General features: G+C 42.4%; 1 long non-coding RNA gene across 1 annotated transcript in view; it reads left to right on the top strand.

The window, feature by feature from the left end:
- LOC122210136 overlaps window positions 1–24,876 on the top strand; it is a 433,134-nt gene that overhangs the window by 177,851 nt on the left and 230,407 nt on the right. The window lies entirely within an intron of this gene.

Here is a 24,876-nt window from a genome sequence, read left to right as displayed (position 1 = left end):
AGTCAGGGCGGTTCTGCAGCCATTCGCTTCCAGACTTGGCGATCATGAGTAGCAGCAGTGGCAGTTTTCCCGATCATCGTAAGGGAGGGTGATTTGGGGGCAGGGGTTTGTTCTTAGAAGCCCAACTCTTCAAGTGCTTCCATTGGTTTTCTAAGTCACCCAAGTAATAAATTTACCTTAGTAAATTACCTCTAGTCATAAATCTCTGCTTTCTGCTTAAAGTGGCTGGAGGAGTTTGTTTTTTCTGCAGTTGATCACTACCTAAAACACTGGGTTTCCCATACCCTGCTCCCTACCTCAGTTTTACAGATGAGAACATGAGGTGTGAGATCAGGGTTCATGTGACTTGACGCAGCTTTCACAGCAGGTGAGTGGTGGAGAGCTTGAAACCAGACCAACCGTTTCCTTTAGTCCATCTTTCATGCTGCCCCCCGCTTCTCTCCTCTGGGCTCCTTTTCTCTCTGTCTTTCCTCCCATATCCTTCCCCCCACCACATTTTGTTCCAAACTGATGGGATCTAACAGGCAAATTCATTCCAAGGCCTTAGGGCCAGGCTGTAACTCTTCCCAGGCATTGCTATATCTTTCAGTGGGCAGAGGGGAGAGAGTGATGTCCAACCCTAAGGTAGGACTCATAAATGGAATGCAGACACTATAGTAATCACCTGAGGAGGAGGTGAAGGGGGCAGGGGAGAAGCAGAACCAGAGAGGCTGGAAGGATGGTCAGGAAGTAACTTGGTTTCTCATCTCTTAATTGTCCGGGCCTGATTTCCTTGCGGCATGTGTTAATCTCCCCAATTTGCTGACAGGGGCTTGCCCCAGGGGTTAAGCTTCCTAAAGCTTTGGATTTAGGTTTATAAGCCTGTTGCAGCACACCCCCCCCCCATTTCTAACTCACCCCCAAGAGCTCTCCCGTCAGATCCCAGACATGCCAGCTAATTCCTTTCTATAGATTCGCCCAGCTTTATTAGGAGTAATGGTATCGAGGGTATTTTTCTTTATAGACATTATAATTAGTAATTGTTTTGAAGGGCAATCGCTGTTAAACTACTTATTTTTTTCTTTTCCTAGAGGACAGGACAATTTCCAAGACTGATTATTTCACAATTGAAATTCCATGTCTCCCAGAGGTAGATTTTTATAGCGGTTGGTGGAAGCAAAATCCTTTTTTTAATTTTTTCTATTACAGATCCAGACACAGACACACACACACACACACACACACACACGCACACACACACACACACACACAAACATTCCTGGGAAGGGAAGTGGAAAGACAAAGCCTCCTCTGAGCGTTCAATGGCTTTTATAGATAGTCGCCTGGCTCTCTGGCTAATGGGATAGATGATGGATGCTCCCAAGATACCATTTCAGTCAATTAATTAGTTAATGCTTAAAGATGGAAAGTGTCATGTAGATAGAGAACATTATGATTCTCTTAATAAAAAAGACTTAAAGTAAGAAAAAAAGTGGGAATTGGGAGATAGTGCAAGTTCTGCCTTTGAACTATAATTTCTCGCTTTGGTTCCATAGCTGTAAGCAGCTTCACACTGTTAAGCCACCAAGATAAAGTTCCTTACTCAGGTCAGGAAGTTTCAGTAGTCGGTATGGTGAGCTAACTGATTATTGTCTTGTAAGTGGCACTTGGGTAGGGATATCCAGAACTGGGTGTGTTGTTTGGGCCTCCACAGCTGAGTTGGAGCAGTTCCCTAAATCAGTCCTGCTCAGAAACGGCTGGAAGTTGGGGGCACGGCACACCGGAAGCTTCTTTAGGAAGCCCCAAGTTTTAAGGTCCAGAAAGTAAAATCGTCTTTTCTTGTGAGGCTTTTGAGCTTTGAGCTGGAGATGAGAAGTAGGGCAAAGAGTGGGACCCTTGGGTGACTGTTATCCCGAATGGTGATAATAAAAGGAGAGGGTTCCAGAAAAATAACTGTCAGTGGGACTGCAGGGTCCAGTTCCCATGATTTTGCACCACCCTCTTCCATGCTGGGTGGGGGTGGTGAGTTTGGGGAGAAGGTTTGGAGTGAGCCCGGCAGGTCTCGCCAGGTCTGTCCACTGCAACCATCCCAGACACAGGCCTGTACCACCTATTCCACTCGGACCTCATTTTCCCTTTGAGGGGATCCCAGAGAAAATGCGTGCGTAGGGAAGCACAGGCACAACGCTTTCTTGCAGTATCCATTCTATCCAGTTATTTGACAAACTAGCAATGTTTGATTTGGAAGACACATCCCTGGTATGACATACTCATGATTGTGGGTTGATAAAAGACTTTTTCTTTCCTTGTCACAGCTGCTCAGACATTTTTCATTAACAGAAGTTGGAAAACAATTGATTAAAGCATAATCTCCTGTCTTCCCACACAGTACCCCGTGATGATGGAGAGTTCAGGCTCTTGGAGTTAGATAGCTCTGTGGTCGAAAGTGTAGCTATTTCCTCCTGGCTGTGTAAATGTGTGGTTTACTTACTTGCTCAGAACCTCAGCTTCCTCATCTCTAAGTGGGGATAATAAAAATACTTACCTTGGGGGATGATTCAAGAGAAAGTTATTGATTCATTCATTCCACAAATACTTACTGAGCTTCTGTGACATGGCAGGTATGAATTGGCATGTTGATCAGACAGGAAAATTCCTTGCTTTCATGAAGCTTGTATTCTCAGGGGGAGGCAGGCAAGAATTGAGTAAGTTAATTAAAGGTGGCAGTGGGCTATGAAGAAAATACGTGAAATACATGCGAAAAAAAAAAAGGAACATGGTGGATAATGGCTGGGCATGGAAGATGGGCAACTTAACTAGGGAGGACCTCTCTGAGGACACTGGGTTGAACTGTGAAGAATGACCAGGAGTGAGCCATGGAAATTTCTGGAGAAGATGGAGAATATTGCTGGAGAGGGAACAGCCAACACAAATATCCTGAGGCAAAAAAGAACTTGGCATGCTCTAGAATATGGAGAGGGCCATCATGGCTGCAGCATAGTAAATGATGTGGGGACATGGGCAGAGAAGTTCTCAAGGACCAGACCAAGTAAGACTTTACACGCTATAATGAGGAGTAGAACCTGAATTCTCCACCCTGGCACTTGGTCCAGAATCAGTGTTCAGTAATCTGTCTCCTCTCTTGACAACACCTTTCCCTTAAAATAGGTGGAATTTTGGGCAGGGTATCACATGCCATTCTGGCTTCTTCCTGCCCTAGAGCTAAGAGGATCTATTAGTTTAGTAACAAGGAAGGTTCCTTTTCTCACCATGCCCTAGACCGTGGTAAGAAATGGAGAAGGAATTTCATGTGTCTCCAAGGGAGGATCCAGGATGCTTAGGAGACTGAGTCCCCACTGAGTAGGCAGAGTATGAGACATTAATCAGCTTGGATTTAGAGATCTGTAAACGAGTCTCTACCATATTAACTAAAATACAACTTCTATGAGTTGGACTTCAAGAATCTGGAACCCGCAGATAACCAGGACACATCCTCTATCCTTTGCTTCTAGGAGAAGGGGCAAAGACATGGAATATGAGTGTTAGCAAATAATTTTTTTAAATACAAACCTGCCCACTCCAAAGATCTCTGCTGATTCAACCTAATTTCTAACAGCATTCCTCTGGCCTGCAAGATGCTCATCTCTCTCAGACTCAATTTCTTTGGGGGAATTTATTTACAGTGGGAAGCAATGTGGGCTAACCTATTGATTATTTTTCTAAGTAATAAGGGAAGAAATAAATGGCATTTTCAGTTTTATCCCTCAGCTATCCAGGAAAAAAAAGCCCCCAAACAACCACTGTGTGCTGAGTCCTGGTTAATCAAGTTTTTTTGTTGTGGTTGGCAGACAAAAGCTGAGCAGATTTCTTCCAAGTGTGGTGCAAAATAGGGCTGGATTTTTCTGCAATTTTGTCATTAGAACCAAAAGAAGAAATCACATCAATCAGAGATAATTTCCCTGGGCTTCCCAGAGGGGTATGAAAGGAAGAGTGAACTCCCTGTTGCTCTGAAGTGGCAGTGAGTGACCGTCCAACAGATGAATCGAACAGATGGGAGGAAGTGTCAATGTGAAATTGATATGCACCCTGGTGATGGAAAAGGAGAAGCTGCTGAGACCATAATGTGGGGGCTGCATAGAGGGGAGATCTTGCTGAATACTGACGGCCTGCTGTACCCTTCATTTGGCATCTGGACAATGACAGAGTATAGGGAGACATTTGGCCCGAACCTCATGGTGGAAACAATTAACAATGAAATTAATTACTTTAATAAGCATTCATTAAGCATCTACTATATACCAGATACTATGCTTAGGTGGTAAGACAAAGAAATACATCAGGCGTTTCCTCTCCCAAAGGTCTGCCTTCAAGATGATGAGTGGGGGAGACAAATGAGAAGAGGCAAGGGACATCGATGCTTAAATTCAGGGTGATAGGCCCATGACAGAGGGGACACAGGACTCTGGCCTGGAGGTTCAGAAATGGCTTTCTCGAGAAGATGACTGGGATAGAATATTTTCTAATTATAGAAGTTATTACATGCCCTCTGAAGTTGAGATCCTGTGTTAGTTACATATTGCTTTGTAACAAATCACCCCCAAAACACAGAGGCTTACAAGAAAAACACACATTTATTATCTCATAGTTTTGGGGGGTCAGGAGTCTGGTGGTGGGTTAGCTGGGTCCTTGGCTTCATACTTTTACAGAAGGCTGCAATCCAGTGTTGGTCCACCGTCTGTCTCTGGTCTCATCTGAAGACTCAACTGTAGAAGTATCCATTTCCAGGCTCAGTGGTTGTTGGCAGCATTGAGTTCTTTGCTGGGTATTGGCTGGAGGTCACCTTCAGTTCCTTGTCACATGGGTTTCTCCCACACGGCAGCTTGCATTATGAAAGCATGCAAGGTGGGAAGACGATAGAGGGTGCTAGCAAGAAAGAAGTCATAATCGTTTGTAACCTAATCACACAAGCCATACTTTTCACCTTTAGACTTCGAAGTAAGTTATAGTCCAGAGAGGAGATTGCACAAGGTCATGAACACAGGGAGGTAGAGACCATAGGAGGCATGTCAGAAGCTGTTTACTGCAGGTCCCAGAAGTGGATCCTGGAATGAAGATTCATTTTAAACTGATCTGTTAAGAGGTGCTTCCAGGAAAAACAGAAGCAAGTGTGTGATAACAAGCAAAATCCTGCAGAGGAGAACTTGGGCTCAATCTACAGAGGAGATCTGCAGATAGTATGTTTTGGATTTATCTTCATCGGGTCAAGGGAGCTGGAGTATTTATACTCCTGCAGTTGCCGTTCACTGGCTAAGGGCTACTTTTGCGGGACATACATTCCCAGGAGCTTATGTTTCTCCGAGCACACAAGGAAAGTGGGTTTCAGTAGCCCTAGGCTGTTAAGAGTGATAGCACATGAGGACTAGGGCACATGACAATGTCAGTGGGATCCTAGGATTGGGAGAGCAGTGACAGCATCTGCTACTCATGTGCATTGTAAAAAATTGTGAAAATATAGACAAATGTAAAGAAATGGATAATTCTGCAGGAGTAACTGCTGCTAGAAGTGAAGGGAGGGGGTCATGGAGGTGAGCAAGCACGGTACTGTACAGGAACACTGACTTGATTACAAAAATAGATTCTAAGTAAAACAGCGGGGAGAGATCCATGGAGCACAGCAAGGGTTTGTCTGTCCTGCATAGTGTTTAAAAATCTTTAAGCCAGTAATGGGGCACCTGCGTGGCTCAGTCGGTTGAGCGTCTGACTGGCTCAGGCCATGATCTCAGTTTGTAGGTTCAAGCCCCTTAGAGCTCTATGCTGTCAGCACAGACCCTTCTTTGGATTCTGTGTCTCCCTCTCTCTCTTTGCCCCTCCCCTGCTTGCACTCTGTCTCTGTCTCTCTCAAAAGTAAATAAATGTTAAAAGATAAATAAAAAATTTTAAGCCAGTACTGAAAAATGGCAGACCCTACCAAAAAAAATCTGAATTTCCCGATTCATTTGAAAACTTGGAAGCACTAGCAATACTGAATCTGCATTCCCATTGTAAAAAGGGGCTAGGCCTGTGAAATTGAGCAATTTTTGAGTTGGGGCATATGGTTGTTGTTTTCTCTGGGCCCAGGATCCTCTGTTGTGTCCCTGTAGACCATTGAGATTGGGACCGCTGGTCTGTGTCAGGGGGAAGGTGGAAGGGGAGGCTGACAAGAGCTACATCATTTAGGGCCTCAAACATCATGCTGAGCATCAGGGAGCACGTTCCAGGACACTAGGGACCCCTAGAAGTTTTAAGTGGCAGATGACATTATGAGATTTGTGCTCTAGGAAGCCCTCACCACTTGACGCCATTGATCTGCCAAACAGATGTGGGGATCAACTATGATCTAGATCAAATACTTTAAATGGATCTCACATGTTCAGAATGAGGTTGGTTATAATCCTTGTTCTTGACACACCATCATAACTTCTCTAGGAATAAATCTCTCTCTAGCGAGAGCTCGAGTCGGGGAGAAGGGCAGAGGGAGAGAGAATCTTAACCAGGCTCTGTGCTGAGTCTGGAGCTTGATGTAGGGCTCAATCCCACGACCCCAGGATCATGGCCTGAGCTGAAATCAAGAGGCAGATGCTCAACCAACTAAGCCACCCAACCTTTAATTTTCTTTGATTAAATATTTAATGATCTCATAAATGCCCTTGCATTTATTATCCAGCCCAGGTGCTATAACATTGACAATAACTCACACCTATTCCTACCTCACCTGTTCTTGGGACTTACTTGTCTTTGTTCACCAGTCATTCTCCATCACAGTAACCTGGTAAAGGTCAGATAAGCTTGGAAGTCATCTGATCCAGCTATTTTTAAAGAATCTCTCTATCCAGTCATGGGAAATCCACTACTTCAGCAAGCAGCCAATTTTCATTGTTATAAAGTTGGCCTTCCCTGTAATGCCTGTCCACTGATTCTAGCTGTGCTGTTAACTTCCTCCCATTTACCTGGAATCTGGTAACCATAATCTTCATTCAACATGTATTGAGCACCTGCCTTGGATAAAGCACTGTGGGGAATACAAAGGTGGTTAAGACAAGGTTTTCTGCCCCAGTGGAGTTCATAGTTTAGTAGAGGAGAGAAGACAAATACACAAATAATTATAATATGATGTCAGGAGTGCTGAGTACTATAAGGAGAGGAACAAGCAAAATGTTATTGGAATTCAGGGAGAGAAGCAGAGATTAATTCCAGGCAGAGGAATTTGGAACAGCTTCACAGAGGAGGTAACATTTGAGCTGAGCCTTGATGGGAGGTAGAGATGATGGCTGTGCAGATTGGAGAAGGAAGATGGGCTCGTGCTATCCAGGCAGAGGGAACAGCATGGACACAGGCATGGGGGTCCAAAAGCACGGGGTCAGTGACTCCCAGGGATATGATTATGGGCCTAGATTCTCATTGGTGAGGAGTCTCGATGTGGAAGTCAAAAGTTGAGGTGACTGCGGTAGCAGAGGAGGGCACAGCCTTTCATGGCGTAAGCTGCTTATCTGCCAATCTTTCTTCCCTTCCCCTGCAGCTTTATGAACTCTCCTACATCTGTTTCCCCACATACTCTCAAATCCCCCTGGGCTTACCTCTGTCCTAGGCCTTAGCTCCATCCTGCCTTGTCATGTCTGTGTTACGATTGTGTGTTTGTGTTTTGGTCTCCTCCAGAAGACCACGAGCAATTGAGGGCTGGAATCATGACCTGTATCCGGCCATTACCCTCAGTACTTTGTACAGTGCCTGGCATATGCTAGGTGGTCAATACATGGTTGTCAAGTGAGCGAATGCTTCCTAGTCTGGTCCCATTTCTATTTATCTCCCTCCATTATCTTGCCCACGAGACTTAGAATGTGTATTTACTTCTCTCTACTTTTCCCTCAGCTGTCACTCAAGGTCTTTACTTTGTCTTATTTAGAGTGTATTTTCATTTTCTGCATTACCTTTGGACTGAGATTCTAGCTCCCGTACCGGCCCATCTGCGAAGAGACGGTTTGGACAGATCTCATTTATTCTGCCAATGTGCTATATTCTGAATCCCAGTATACGATCGCTCGGGCATTTTCCAATTAAATAGTTATTTGTTGAGTGGCTACTATGTGCCACATGAGAGCAACTCAGTGATACCCCTGGATTGACCAAGCTTGGCTACATCCCTACATTTTACTTGAAGGACTAAGGGGCTGGAGTAAATAGCAAGTTCCTGTGGAAGAGAGGCCTTATGTGTCAACTGGATTAATTCATCCCTTGCCACAATTAGATGAGTGTTTGGGTCCCTCAAGCGAGTCCTGATGGCAGCTACCTCTTCCACTGATCATCGGGAATCTATCTGGACTCTTGGGTGGGGGGACAAGAGATTGTAATTCTGAAGTGGAACAGAAAGAAATGTAATTGGATCAATGGGCTGTTAATGATGCTATTGAACAGCTTTCTGCCAGAGCTGTGTTGTGGATGGGGCTGGCCACAGAGAACCCAGCCATGCCGTGTGAATGCTTGATTTTGACACAGAGCCTTCTGTAGACTGTAAAGTGTTTTTTGTACACTTTATAATATAATCATATAATTCCTCATCATCTTCCTTGGCCAGAGATGAGGTTTAGGGTGTCAAAGCAGGCTCACTAGACATTTGACTTTGTGTGTGGGGATGGGAAGAAGGATCCTTGTGGACATTTGTGCTTTACAGGATGGTTGCCTCATGGTTTGTGATGGGGGAGAAATGGGAAGCAAACTGAGTGCCTCTCACGGGGGAATGGCTGAGTAAATTATGGTGCATCTATTTGTGGACCAGTCTGTGCCCATGAAGGAGAATGAAGTGGGGCTGTATCAGGTGACTTGGGGGGCTTTCTGCAAGGAATTGGTATGTATGATACGTTCCCATTTCTACGAAGTGACCATCTGTGCTCATAGATGTCCGTATGTCTGGCTAGAATTAAATGAGGGTGGGGAATATATGGAAGATCACTGACTGGGCTGTTGATGTACGGTTTTCAGGCAAGACAGGTTTCGGGCTAGGGATGGAAATGAGAGGGGCAAGGCAGGCAAAAAATGAAAAGCAAATAAAAGTGCTCTCTCTCTCTCTCTCTCTTTCTCCTCTCTCAGCATGTAGTTGATCACACATGTGCATGGATATATGTGTAATGCAAAATAACTGGAAAAGATGATAAATGAATCAAGTGACATTATTTTTATTCCCATAAAATGTATCACGTGACTCACTCTGCCAGGCACTGTGGTTGGCAGGGGTGATTCAATGATAAGGCCCAGGGCCCATTCTTTAGAAGGTACTTCGTAATCTATAAAAGTACAGTACAAACTAGAGTGGTTTGCAATTCTGGCTGCGCATTCCAGTAGCCATGGGAGAGTTTTAAAAATCCCAGTGCCTGGGCCTACAACCGAGACCAATGAAATCCAAATCCAGAGTCTGGGTGCCTGAATTCTCAATTTGCTCTAATACAAGGGTTCAGAACCACTGTCTGAGAACCTGAATTCTAATACCTAACATATTATTCTAGGCCAAAATATGTATTAATAACTTTAGACTAGGCTTTTTCAGAGCTTGCATTTATTTAACAAAATGCCAAAGCTAAAGCAAAATGGTAAATCAGGTGGCCCCTGAATGCCTGGCCAGTGCTGTCATTCCAAAGCTACTGAGCTACAGGGGGAGGCAAGGGGGTGGTAAAGTGTGGATGGAGATTAAGAAGGGGCTGGTCTGACCTCATGGCCCTTCCCCCTTCTCTGCGGACTCCAAGTCCCTACCATCTGCTGAAGGCCTCCCCCCAACCCCAACTTTGTGGCATTCAGATAAAAGCAGCCCCTCCTTGGTCTTCTCTTACCTGGCTGAAACCATGTGATTCTTGAATTAATTGGGGGCTGTCCCTCTTTTAAGATGTTGGCACTTATAAATGAATTGTTTTCCCACTTAAAATATCCGCTCATGTCGCTCAAGGAGACTCAACAGGTGAAGCCCAGTAATTAAGGATCTCGGCAGGAAGGGGACACGGAAGGCAGCAGCTGGCTCTCTTTAACAGTGCCATTAATCAGCCCCACCTGCACAGGAAAGGTGAGGCACTAATCATGACGCAAGCCCAGAGGACAGGGCCACCTCTTCCTCAGGACTATCACTGTCCCCCATTTCAGAGCTGTGGGAAGGGAAAGTGCAGGGCCTGGCATTGCGGAGGCAAGCGGGAGCCTAGGATGCAAAATGAAAGTTGCACTCACCCTGCAAGGGAGCCTTTCAAGAGGGAGAAGGCAGAAGCTGCAGGCCTGTTGAGGCTTAGTCAGGAACTCCTATGACATCAATTCTTGGAGATTTTATTGGTCAAAGCAGATCACATGGCCAGCTCAGGTGAAAGAGGGTGGAGAGATAGACTCCCCGCCTTCAAGGGAAGAGGAGCAAAGTGGGATATAAGGGGGTGTGCATATAGGGATTGTGGCCCACTGTAGTGATCACTGCAGTTCTCATGTGACTCATAAGCACCTTCAAGACTAACCACTGGCATTTCCTAGTCCAAAAAAGCAGCAGACCTGCAAAATCCCCAGGGATTCTCAAGTGCCTATAACTTGCATTTCCATATTTATATAGAAGTTCAACCTTCCTGTTGCTTTTGTTCCCTGTTTTGACGCACTGGTGTGTCCCTAGGGTGTCTATATCAACCCCGGTTGGTGCCACACTTCTACCCATTTCTATGCCCAAATCAGACATAGCCCTCCCCGCTCTTTTGTGTGACATTTTTAAAAGTTACTGAATCAACTTAAAAAATTCATTTTCATTTAACAGTTACACTAGCTCCCGGTGTGCGATATAATGATTCAGCAGTTCTATGCAGTACTCAGGGCTCATCACCATAAGTGTGCTCTTAATCCCCTTCACCAATTTCACCCATCTCCAGCCGCCTCCCCTCTAGTAACCACCAGTTTGTTCTTTGTCTTTAAGAGTCTGTTTTTTTTTGTCTTTTTTCTTTGTTTTGTTTCTTAAATTCCACCTCTGAGTGAAATCATATGGTGTTTGTCTGTTTCTGACTTATTTGCTTAGCATCATACCTTCTGTATCCGTCCATTTTGTTGCAAATGGCAAGATCTTATTCTAGTTTATAGCTGAGTAACGCTCCAATGTATACATATACCACATCCTCTTTATCCATTCATCTATGGATGGACACTTGGGTTGCTTCCATAATTGGCTCTTACAGGGTTGCATATATCTTTCTGAATTAATGTTTTCATTTTCTTTGGGTAAATACCAAGTAGTGGAAGTACTGGATCGTATGGTAATTCTTTTTTAGTTTTTTGAGGAAACTCCATACTGTTTTCCACAGTGACTGTACCAGCTTGCATTTAACCAACAAGGCAAGAGAATTCCTTTTTTACCACATTTTTGTCAACACTTGTTCTTTCATGAGTTGATTTTAGCCATTCTGACAGGTGTGAGATGATACGTCATTGTGGTTTTGATTTGCACTTCCTTGACAATAAGTGATGATGAATATCTTTTCATGTGTCTGCTGGCCATCTGTATGTCTTCTTTGGAAAAATGTCTATTCATGTCTTCTGACCATTTTTAATTGGATTATTTGGGTTTTTTTTGGTGTTGAATTATATAAATTCTTTATATATTTTGGATATTAAACCCTTGTTGGACATATCATTTGCAAATATCTTCTCCCATTTGGTAGGTTGTATTTTTGTTTTGTTAACATTTCCTTTGCTGTATAAAAGCTTTTATTTTGGTGTAGTTTCAAGTGTTTAATTTTGTTTTTGTTTCCTTGCCAAAGGAGATATAGCTAGAGAAATGTTGCTACAGCTAATGCCAAGGAGATTGTTGCCTATGTTTTCTTCTAGGAATCTTATGGCTTCATGTCTCACATTTAGGTCTTTAATCCGTTTTGAGTTTTGTTTATGGTATAAGAAAGTGGTCCAGTTTTGTTCTTTTGCATGTAGCAGTCCAGTTGTTGAAGAGAAATGTCTTTTTCCCATTGTGTATTCTCACCTACTTTGTTGTAGATTAATTGATCATGTAATAGTGGGTTTATTTCTGGGCTCTCTATTTCTGTTTTATTGCTCTAGGTATCTATTTTTGTGTCTCTCCCATACTGTTTTGATTACCACAGCTTTGGAATATATCTTGAAATTTGAGATTGTGATACCTTCAATTTTCTTTTTCTTTTTCAAGATGGCTTTGACTATTTGGGGTCTTTTGTGGTTCCATACAAGTAATTTTAGGATTATTTATTCTAGTTCTCTGAAAAATGCTCTTGGTGTTTTGATAAAGATTGCATTAAATCTGTAGATTGCTTTGGGTAGTACGGACATTTTAACAATATTTGTTCTTCCAATTCATAAGCATGGGATATATGTCCATTTGTTTGTGTCTTTTTCAATTTCTTTTACCAACATTTTATAGTTTTCAGAGTATAAAGGTATTTCGCTGCCTTGGTTAAGTATCTTCCTGGGTATTTTATTACTTTTGGTACAATTGTAAATGGGATTGTTTTCTTAATTTCTCTTTCTGCTACTTTATTATTAGCATATAGAAATGCAACAATTTCTGTATATTTATTTTGTATCCTATCAATTTACTGAATTTATGTATCAGTTGTCCATTCTAGTAGGTTTTTTTGGTTGAGTTTTTGGGTTTTTTCATATCATGTCATCTACAAATAGTGAAAGTTTTACTTCTTCCTTACCAATCTGTATGCCTTTTATTTCTTTTTCTTGTCTGATTTCTATGGCAAGGACTTTGAGTACTATGTTGAGTAAAAGTGGTGAGAGTGGACATCCTTGTCTTGTTCCTGATCTTAAAGGAAAAATTCTCTGTTTTTCACCAGGGAGTATGATGTTTACTGTGGGTTTTTCATATATGACCTTTATTATGTTGAGGTATGTTCCCTCTAAACCTATTTTTTGAGAGGTTTTATTATGAATGGATGTTGTTCTTTGTCACATGATTTTTCTGCATCTGTTGAAATGATCATACAGTTTTTATCCTTTCTCTTATTGATGTGATGTATCACATTGATTGATTTGCAAATATGAACCACCCTTGCATGTCAGAAATAAATCCCAGTTAATTGTAGTGAATGATTTTTTTTTGATGTATTGTTGGCTTCAGTTTGCTAATATTTTGTTCATTTTGCATCTATTTTCACCACAGATATTGGCTTGTAGTTTTCTTTTTTCTTCTTCTTCCTCTTTTTTTTTTTGGTAGCGTCTTTATCTGGCTTTGGTATCAGGGTAAGGCTGACCTCATAGAATGAATTTGGAAGTGTTCCTTCCTTTTCCTTTTTTTTGGAATAGGTTGAGAAAAAGAGATATTAACTCTTTAAATGTTTAGTAGAATTCACCTGTAGAGCCATCTGTGTGTGATGACATTATGACATAAGGAGTACTTAGATCTAGTTACCCTGGACACAGGGGAGGGAGGTCCCTTCTTTGTGATAGCTTGTTGGTTTCTTCAAATTGTGCCTTAGCAATATGATACTTCTCCAATCCAAATCTTTCAAACACCTATGCATTTATATACCATGATCTCCTGTAGATTACTATTGGTGTTAAACCGACTTCTGTGATTTTCCATTGTCCTGGTACTTTTGGCCTAAACCTGTCTTTGTACATGTAGTTAGGTCTATCTACTTAAAAAGTACAATTGAATCTGAACAGGCTAATCTTCTTTAGATCTTTATTCAAAATCAATTTCCTAGGGAGTCCTTTCTTGGCCCCTGCTATTTGAAGTTGAAACCCCTTGCAGCCAGTCTCAAGCCTCTTCCTTTTATTTTTCCACAGCACTTAATACCAACTGTCACTCTATATGTTTTACTTATTCGTGTATAGTCTGTCTGTCCTTCTTCTAGAATGTAAACTCCAAGAAGGTAGGGGATGTTTGCCTCTTTTGGTTACTGTTATATGCTCAGCACCTAGTAGATGTTCAACAGCTACTTATTGAATGAATGGATAAATCACCTCTCTCCTTCTCTCTTTATCTTTATTGTCTATTTGTCTATGTCCAATTCCTTCTGTATTTGCCTATCTCTATCCATCCATCCATCTATCCATCCACTCACCTATCCTTCCTTCCCTCCTTCCTTCCCTCCTCCCTCCTTCCTCCCTCCCTCCCTCACATCCATCCCATCCATCCGTCCATTCAGTGAGGCTGTCTGGTTAACACACTAACATGACTTAAATAATAATCAGAAGAACTGACAACTCAGAGCAGATCATTTAATATCAGAGAATTTTTATGGCTCTTGAAGGCTTCTTCTTCTTGCTGATCATCTGTCTTTGAGGTGAGGTAAGACTGTAGTGAACATAAAGGAGTTTCTTTAGGTAAACAGAGCCCAGGCCATGCTACAACTGGGAGTTAGCATTAGGGAGCAAAAAATGCTTTCATTCCTGAAACTTTAAAAACTGAAACTGGAGACACTAGAGAAGTTTTCTTTTAATGTGAGAAGCTTTGCAGCTGGGGGCCTGGGAGGGTCATTTCAGTGGGGTGAGAAGTACTCCATCTTTAGATTGTCCTTGAGGGTATTTGGGAGTTGTTCTCTGCCCCTTATACTTCTCTGGTTTTAAACATTTGCTGAGGGTTTCTTTGTGTGTGACTTTGGTTGTCACATAGTGAGGCAAAGGCTAGAGAGAAACACATTCAGGTCATTTTGTTGAGGGCAGTGCTGGTTCAATACGAGAAAAGACGAGGGGCATCCACTCTGTCTCTCTGCCTCTGGCGGCCATTATCTGCCTCATGGGGCTGAGGGGGACAGTCACGGGCTTCTTTCTCCTGTAGTTGGAACCCTGAGAGCAGAATCGTGGCAGAATGCCCATGGCTGTATCTTGGTTAAACCAAACATCATTTTGTTTGACCGATAGAGTGTTGATTTGATTTTACTTTTTCTTTTGGACCAGCACTTCAGCACTGGTCTTTGCAAGCCTCCAGAGCAAGCGAGAGTTAACATGGCAGGACGGAGGTTGCCGTCTTTGGAAGAGCATACTTTTGGGCCTGGCCCTGGGCTGGCATTGGGGAACTCAGCTTTTGGATTGTTCCAAATACTGATAGGGCCGTTTTGCCCACCAGGGGCGCTGAAAACCTGCTTCTGTTTTAGGAACCTGGAATGTCAGTAGTGCTGTCTGGTTGTTATGCGCAAGTGACTAGCCCCCAGTGAAACCGCTCAACTTTGAGTTTTGAGTAGGATTCCCTGCCTAGAAACACTGCACATGTGTTGCTGAACTTTGCCCAAGGAAAGAGCCTGTCCAGTGTGATCCCTGGGTTGAGAAGAGGCAGGGAGAATGTTGAGGGCCTCTGCATGGATGCCTCCACACCCTGCCTGGTATGTTCCTTCCCCTTCGCTGATTCCTGTAATGAACTACAGCCATGACTGCAAGTGCCTCTCTGTTAGTCCTAGTACTAGTCTTTCTAGTGTATTCCTGAATGTCTCTGTTTTATTTGTAGGGTTTTTTCCCTTTATATCCACACTTCATTTTCATTCATTTATATTCATTACCCTTAAGGGGCCACCATTTTGTGCTTAATGGATATCTTTCTGTTTGTGTATATTCCTGTAGTATGTGTATGTGTGTGTACGAATGTATTATACACACGCACATATTTCTGTTTGTAGCTTTATTGAGGTATCATTGACGTCTAACGTGTAAATTTAAGGTGTACAATGCACTGATTTGCTACACTTATATACTGCGAAAGTGGTTACCGCCATAGTGTTAGTGAACACCTCTGTCACATCACATAAATTACTGTTTCTTTTCTGTGGTGACATTTAAGATTTATTCTCTTAGCAGCTTTCAAGTATGTAATACATTCTGTATGTTAGATCTCTAGAACTTATTTGTCTTATTTTTAATACAGTTGTGTATTTATTGTGGAATGGGATTCTGAATCAATATCCTATTTATTTTATATTTTAAATCATCATGCAGTACACTTGAGTCTTTTTTGGGAGGGGTGTATAGTTCTGTGCATTTTATCACATGTATGGTTTCATGTCACACCTTTACCATGATCAGGATGCTGAACACTTTCATCACCCTGAAGAACTCCTTCAAGCTCTTCCTTTCTAGCCATACCCTTTCTCCACTCATAACTCTTGGTGACCTCTGATCTGTCTCCCTCACTATAAATTTGTCTTTTCAAGGAAGTCTTATAAATGGGATGGTGCAATATGTAACATTTTGAGATTGGTTTCTTTCACTCTTGGTAATACCTTTGAAATTCATCCATATTGTTGCCTATGTCAGTAGTTTGTTTCTTTTTAATGGTGAGTTATATTCTGTGGTATGGATGTTTGTTTATCCATTTACTCATTGAAGGACATTTGGATTGTCTTCAGTTTTTTTTTTTTTTTTAATAAATGTTATTCTAATGTTTATTTTTGAGAGAGAGAGAGTGGGTGGGCAGAGAGAGGGAGACACAGAATCCGAAGCAAGCTCCAGGCTCTGGACTGTTAGCACAGAGCCCGATGCGGGGCTCGAACTCATGAACTGTGAGACCATGACCTGAACCGAAGTTGGATGCTTAACCGACTGAATCATCCGGGGGCCCCGTATTGTTTCCGGTTTTTGGTGATTATCAGTGGAGCTGCTGTAAACATTTATGCATCTGTGTATAGGTTTTTGTGTCAACATAAGTTTTCATTTCTTCAGGGTATTTAGGAATGTGTAAGCGTATGTTTAACTTTATAAGAAACAGCCACACTGTTTTACAGACTGGCTGTGCCATTTTGCTTTTCCATCAGCAGTATATGAGCATTCCTAATTGCTCTGCATGTTTTCCAGTACTTAGTATTGTCAGTTGAATTTATCTTTTGAAAGTGCACCCTCTATGTTTTATTTTTAGTTAAGGTATAATTAACATAGAGAGCACAAATGTTATATGTCTAGCTTGATATTTTGCATATGTATAGACCCCTGCATAATTACCATCTAGATTAAGATACAGAATATTTCCAGTACTGCAGAAATCTCCCTTTTGCATCCTTAAAGTCTGTCCTTCCTAAAGGGAACTAATGTAATGACCTCTAACACTGTTAGTTTTGTATGATTTTGAACTTGATTAAAGGAATCACACAGTCTACACTTTGTGCTTTTGGCTTCTTTTGCTGAACATTATGTCTATGAGATTCATCCGTGTTGCCTTTAGTTGCCGCTTGTTCCTTTTCATTGCTAAATAGTATTCCATTGTATGGCTATACATCAGTTTATTAACAACTGGCTGTTTCCAGTTTTGAGTTATTATGAATTAAACTGCCATGAACATTCTTGTACATGTGTTCTGGTGGACACAGTGTTCATTTCTCTTGGGTGTAGTTCTAGGAGTATAATTTCTGGGTTATAGTGTTATATTTGGCTTTAGGGCTTTAGTAGATACCGGCAAACAATTTTCCAGAGTACTTGTGCCAACATATTCCCCCGGTGTGTACATTTTAAGAAATTGATGTATCTGAAATTGTCCTAATGACCTCATGCTGGTTTTCACTCCGCCTCGTCCCTTCATTGTAGTTGTGAGGTACATCTCTACTGCTGTTTGTACATCTAAAACATAAGTCACTTCTATTTCTTCATGCTGCTCACTCATCTACTTTTGCTTGTTGTCTCCCCCAGTGGTGGACACCCTGTGGCCTTTAACTTCCTGAAACCACAAGTAACATTGCAATGATTATTTTCATATATGTTGTTGTCAGCAGCTCTGTAAGAATTTCTCATAGACCTGGTTGGGTCGTTGGGTCTTTGACTCTTTGATTAAATAGTAACAGGTTGCGTGGGCCACACCAGCGTCAGTTCCCACCAGCTGTGGCATGAACGTTCTTACATCCCCACATTCCTGCCAATAGTCCTTTTTTAACCATGTTACTGTACTAGGCATGAAATATCTCATTAATATTTTAATCTGCATTTTCCTACATGCACATATACGTCTTAGCATCTCTTTATATATGCTTAATGGTTATATGTGTGTGGGCTGGGTTACTTTCTAAACCAGGGTTTTCAGCCTTGGCACTGTTGACTTTCGAGACAGGATAATTTATTGGGAGGGGGCTGTCCTGTGCACTGTAGGATATTTGGCATCATCCTTGGCCTGTATCCACTAGATGCCAGTGGCACCCTTCCCCTAGCTGTAGCAACCAAAATGTCTCTAGACATTGCCAAATATCCTGCTTCCAGTTGGGAATCAATGCTGTAACAGGGCCAGGGTGAAGCAGATACTAATAAAGATACTCATAATAAGCAGCATCAGTATAAATGGTCAGTATTATTTATAACAAATAATAAACACAGAGTTTAGCATTTAGGATAGTGGAGGTAGAGGAGCATAGACATTTCATAGTCTCAGACCTACCTGGATCCCAGCGGCATGTAGATCTGGAGTTGCAGTCTCCTACATCTTACTTCTCTCTTCATTACCCATTGATTTTTGTATTGGAAATTTTTTAGCCCAAGAGCCGGGGCAAACCTGGTTAAGAGTGACACCCAAAGAGACACAGATGTAGGGGATTGGGAAGGCCCGGCTAGTGGGAAGTACACAGGGTGGCCAACCAGGGGGAGACTCCAGTTGTGGTTGAGAAGAAATGAGAAAGCTGTGGCTGGTGAAGCAGTGCCCTTCATGGGGGCTAGTGATGGACCTCAGTGTCTGAAGCTGGGTGGACCAGGAGCAGACTGGGGCTGGAGCCTGAAACAGGGCAGAGAGAGTGGCTCTGTGCCTCCAAAGAGTATGGGAGGCTCACTTTTCAGAATGCCAGGGGCACCCCTGGACTTCTTTTCTCCTCCCTGAAAACTACAAGGTTGTCCCTGCCTCAGTGATGCAGTGTGTGACTTCTCTTCTGCCTCACATGTTGGTCCTTTTGTGCTCAGAGTAGCCAGCAACTTCTCATCTCTTAGGCCTTGGCTCACATATTGCTGTAGACTACCCTGTTGTTTATTTCCGTATCTCCAGCCCTGAGAATAGTGTTGAATAGATTATGAATTTACGTGGTTCATCATTTCACAGATGAGGGAGAAAATTCAGAATGCTTAAGAAACTTTCTTAAGGTGGAAGAGTTGGGATTTGAACTCAGAGCTGTTTCAAGGCCATAGGCTGTCTTATTACTCTATACTTATATTATTATGAGTATAATGCATATTAATATACATGATATTATAGTTACACTAATTAACTATATATAGTTACACTATTATCATACTATACTTATCTCCATCTGTGAAATAGGATAGCCCTTGTCCAAATTAGTAATGTTCAGCTGGGAGTCTGGAAGTGTCCTTGAGCCTGGGAGACAGAGGAGGGGAAGGCAAGGGCTCTGGTTTCATGGAACCCACAGGCTAATCAGACTGGCCCATATGAGGGTGGTTACCGTAGAGCATGATGAGTTCTGGGGAAGGAGATCACTTGGTGAGTAAGAGTTGGCCGGCCTTGAAGAATAGGCGATGATGGAGAGGACTTTTCTACAAAAAGATGTATTGCATGTGAGAGGAGCCTGGTGACTTTGAGGAGCTGGAAGGAGTTCTAGATCACTGGAAGGTAGAGGACATGTTGCGGGTGGTGGAGGTAGGAGTCCAGGAGATGAGAACTTTAGGGTTAGAGAATTTGAACTTGTCCCAAGGTCACCAAACTGCATCAGTGACTAAAGTGGGATTAGGGATTTTCCAGGTGGATCTTACTTGACTTGATTACCCAAGTACCCAACACAGGTTTTAATGGAGTATATTAGCCTGGTGGCTACTCTGGGCCAGCCATGTGAACTGAATTAACTGACCACTTAATTAATCACTTAATCGGTCAATCAAATAACTAACCAATTAATTAATTAAAAATTAGGTATTGAATGTCTAATGTATACCAGACACTTCTAGGTGACTGGGGAGGCAACATTGAATGAAAAAGCAGAACCCAAGTCTTCATAGGACTTATGTGTTACTGCGGGGAGGAGAGAGTAAACAAATAAACGAAATGTACAGAATGTCAGGTAGTATATGCACCATGGGAAAGGGTAAAGCAGAGGAGGGGCACTTGCTATAGGGAGGAGAGGGGCTTACAGAATTTAATGGAATAAGAGTGAAGTTCTCACTGAGAAAGTGACATTTGCACAAAGTCCAGTGTGAAGTTGGGTGGTGGGCAGGTACAAATGACTTTGAAGTGTCCTTAACATGCTTGAGAATCATAAGGAAGTCCATGCGGCCAGAGTATCATGAGCTCAGGGGTGAGTTGTAGATGAGGTCAAGCAGAAAGAAGACAGGCCCACCACCTCTGCAGCTTGGAAGGTGAGCATTCCCAAAGCCCCCTGGAAATTATAACAAGGTCGTTCAGGCCACAGACTGTTGGAGCAGTTGGTGCTGAATGGTTGGTGTTAATTACACATCTCCAGCTCAAGTTCCCAGCCAGGGTGGCTTAACTTAGATTAAGTCTTTGATTTAATACAAGGTTTGTGTCCCATGTGCTTAAGGATATGGCTTGATTTAACTTTTGAATCTATAAATTGACCTTCCAGTTGGGGGTTTTCTTTTAATCTTTCAATTAGATTTAAAGATGCCAACTCTGTTTGCAGAGGGGATACCCTTGTACTTCAAGGACTCTTGCATCTAGACAGCAGCCCAAAGGGGATTCCGTTGATTTGGGCTAGCTTTAAGAGAAGCCCTCACTGTTCTGGGCTAGTGGAGCCCAAGCCCTCTCCCTTGAAATATACACCGTATACCTACAGGAGGACAAAAGAACACCAAACAAGCACTTTAAAGGAGGGAAAGCAGACACAGGGCCTCAATGTTCTTGATATGAATTTCACATTGATTTTTTGTTTAAAAAAAAATTGGGCCTGGGTGGCTCAGTTGGTTGAGCGTCCACCTTCGGTTCAGGTCACGGTCTCACAGTTCATGAGTTTGAGCCCCGCATCGGGCTCTGTGCTGACAGCTCAGAGCCTGGAGCCTGCTGCAGATTCTGTGTCTTCCTCTGTCTTTCTGCCCCTCCCCCACTCATGCTCTGTCTCTCTGTCTCTCTCTCTCTCTCTCTCTGAAATAATGAATAAACATTTTTTAAAAATACATACAAGAAGAGGTTGGGAAGAGATACCTCCAGGTTTGGCCATTCAGTGAGTCCAAGAGTATTTAGTGAACAACTACCATGTGCAGGCACTGTTCTGGGTGTTGGGGATATGGTAGTAAACAAAGTAGACAAAAATCTTGACCTTGTAGGATTTAGATTCTAGTAGAGTGGTAGGGAGAGACAATTAAGAAAATAAGAAAAATATGCTGTATGTTAGATAGCAGTAAATACAATGAAGAAAAATAAAACAGGGACAGGGCATGCTGAGAGTATGGGTTTCCAATTTAAAATAAGACAGTCATCTTTTTTTGCTCGCTGTGGGGGAAATTATTGGGAAAATTGGTGAAATACGAATAAGGTTTGTGGAGTAGATAATAGTATTAAGTCAACAAAAATTTCCTGACTTTGTGTAGTAATTACAAGCAAGTGACTTTGGTCTTAGGGAATAACACACTGAAGTGTTTAGGGTAAAGGAATATCACGACCTCAACTCATTGACAAGTAGCTCAGAAAACAAACAAACAAACACAAAACTGTGTCTATATGGAAAAGACGATGTGGCTAGCGTGGTAATATATTGACAGTTTGGGGAAGTAGATGAAAAGGGCATGTATGAAAGTTCTTTGTGAATCTTACGGCTTTCCTGTTCATGTGAAATTATTTCAAAGTCTAAAATAAAATGACAAACTAAGCAAATGAAGTGCTTGGGGGCCGCCACAGTTTGTCATGTTCCTCTCCCACCTCGCTGCTCCTCCATGTTCCCACAAGATAGCTTTACTGAGTTATGTGTAACCCTCTTTTCTTCTTCCCACTCCCCGACCTCCCTGACATGTCCTTTTACAATTTCCTGCCCTTTTTTCCTCCTTTTCATCCTGGAAAACTCCTGTTCATCCTTTCAAACCTTCATCTGTGAAAATTTCTTTTTGTCATCTCCTACCCTCACCAGAGAGAATAAACAACCCTTCCTTTTTGCCTTGTTTTTGCTTGATTACTGCATGGAGAACATAGGTCTGTTTTCATTTTGGTGGAAGTTGTTTACCCTTTCCTTCTGACTATGAGTGCCATGGATCTTATAGGACCTGGGTCTCATCTTTCTATCCCCAGCCTAGCCTGGTGCTCAGCCCAGAGCGGAAACTCAGTAGAGTGTTGTTGGTAGAATTGAAGGATCTGAATGAAGAACAGTAGCTTAGAGAGGGGCTGGCATGGTGAAAGAAAGGGTCCTGTTGGGACCACTTAGTGGTCAGTCGAGTCAGCAGAAAGAGCTAGATAACAACACGTCTACAGCCGAGGCATCACTGTTTAGGGAATCCTACAGGGCAGGGAGACTCTGTAGAACATTTATATCCTAGAGCTGGCTGACATTGGTTGGGTGCAGGGCAGGGGCAGGGAGATGATGGGGATAAGATAATAGTTAAGATTATGACTCAGGTTGGTCTGAAAATAAATTCATAGTGGGATATTGACGAGTTAGGCTTTTTCATTAAATGATCAAGACTTCTTTTGACCAAGATCCTCATTAACTTTTCTCACCATGCTGAACTCAAAAAAAAAAAAAAAAAAAAATCATCACAGGAACTCAGGGCTCAACAGAAGCTCACAGGTCACTAGTCCAGAACTCGTGGAATGCTGGCACCTCTCATTACATTGATGCCCCTGGTCTTAAAGCTCAGGAGGAAGGTGACCCTGAATGTTAACCTTTCAAGTGGCATACAGAACACAAGACTGTTAAGAGATCTATTTCTGTCTCACCGGGTACCCTGGGAATATTCTTTGTTGTATGTGACACAATTTTAGTTGTTGTGGCTATCATTATAGTTCAAGCAAGGCTTTCCTCTAAAGTTTGGAGACTCAGAAAAAAATTGATTGGAGCAGAGTGGAGTCATGTAGGGTCTGTAGGAATCTGATGAGAGAGCAAAAGAGAATGCCATGGAACGAATAGCATGGTGGGTGAAAAGAGAGGAGTCTTGGAGACAGCTAGCTAGCTCTCAGCTTGAGTCACAGCCCAGTCACTCACCAGCTGTGAGATCTCTACCAAGTTACTGGTCCTCTCTGAGCCTCAGTGTCCAAATCTGTGAAACATGGGGACAGTCATTTACCTACGTCAGTAGGTCCCTGTGAGGATTAAATGAGTTAATGCATGTCACATGCTAGTGTAGTACCTGGCACATAATAAATGCTCAGTAAATTTAGTTAATAGAATAAAAATAAAAACAAGATAACTAATTTTCTAGTGTGTCTCTTCTATTCCATGAGCACTTCAGAGCAGGGGCTGTTGTGTCTGTTTTAACTGTGATACCCTGTACCTCCTACAAGGGCTGGAATAGAGAAGATGCTTGGCGATTGCATTTCTGGAGCTGAGTTAGACCCACCATCCAGATTTTGTCTCCAGGAATGGCCCTGTGCCTGTCTCGCTCACAGCTCTGTTCTGAGCACCTAGCATGGCAACTGGCACATAGTGGGCATGTAAACATTTGTTGACTGCTTAAGAACTGAACGTGACGGGCAGTGACTGTGGTTTCTGAGAGGTGTCCACAGTAACACCACATGCATACTTCCAAGACTGTGCAAGGCTACTGGCCATTCTGGTGTATATTTAACCACCTCTCTATAAATACCTAACATTGTATTAAACATGGTTTACTTATATGCGCACAGTAAATATTGTGTAAGGTTATGTGCCAAACTGTCACCAGCAGTTTCCTAAGGGGTGGGGACATTTACTTTTTACTATGCATGTATGTATTACTTCACAGTTTGATGATAAGCATATATTACTTTGGTAATTAAAACACTAAATCAGATAAAGAAATAAAACATTGAATTGTACAGATAACTAAAAAAGGAGAGACAAAAGATGAGGAAGAAGGAAGAAGAACAGAAGTGAGCAGATTTTCTTGAAAGAAAAATATCAGGCACAGGTACAACAACCTTTGGCCAGGAGTTCTGTCTCCCAAAACCTGAGCTGTTAACCCCTTGCCCCAAAGAGGCTGCTGTCCTTTCTTGGTACACCTTTACATTTCCAGGTCCCCCAGAAGAGGAATGAACTGGGTACATTTTCACACTTAGAGGGCAGTGTTTTTGTTGGAGATAATGCTAACAGCTCGTGAGAACAGCTACCAGTTGTGAACACTCACCGTATATACCACATCAGTCGAGGACAGCGTTTATTAGGAAAAATTTTGGAATTGGACAGACCTGGGTCAGAATGCCCGCTCAATCATTTGCTAATTTGACTACTTTTTTTTTTTTTTTTTAGGTTTAAGCCTTAGCATTCTCATCTATAAAAAGGCACTAGTAAGTATCTACTTTATGTATTGCTTAGAGGTTTAAATGAGTAGACTTGTGAGACAGCCTGATTCTCGGCACATAGTCAATACACTTGATAGCCATTCTTAGGACAGGGATGATGACATTCAGTTGGTACAGCTCGCCAGCCAGTTGGCTACTAAGTCATACTCCTGTTTCTCCTACTGTCCAAAGATTTGTCACTAGAACATGTTTTCCAAATCTCAAATGTCTTCTGGAAGCTACGTGTGTTGGTTTTTAACGTGGTCTTCCCAAGAGGTTCTGACCTGATGATCCCATGTGGTGCCTTTGGCAGGCATGCTCTTGGTAAGCTGACTGTAGCTTTGTCAGTCACCTCTTCTCTAAGCCTGCTTAAATCTGCTATTTTAACAGTCTGTCCTGTAATTTCTCCAGAAGTCAGTAGTTGCCTCTGGTCCTCGGATATCAGCTCTCATCTCCTCTCTATCTCCTTTGTGGCCGCTCTAGCTTTTGGTTTCTCCCAAAGATGTCAAAGCCCAAATCTTTGATGGCAGCTCCGTGGACATAACCATGAGTTGTGAGAG

This window comes from Panthera leo, chromosome E3 (genome assembly GCF_018350215.1).
Source record: "Panthera leo isolate Ple1 chromosome E3, P.leo_Ple1_pat1.1, whole genome shotgun sequence".
In the NCBI taxonomy this organism is placed as follows: Eukaryota; Metazoa; Chordata; class Mammalia; order Carnivora; family Felidae; genus Panthera; species Panthera leo.
Note: the sequence above shows the minus strand (reverse complement) of the source record. Positions and strands in the feature narration are given on the sequence as shown.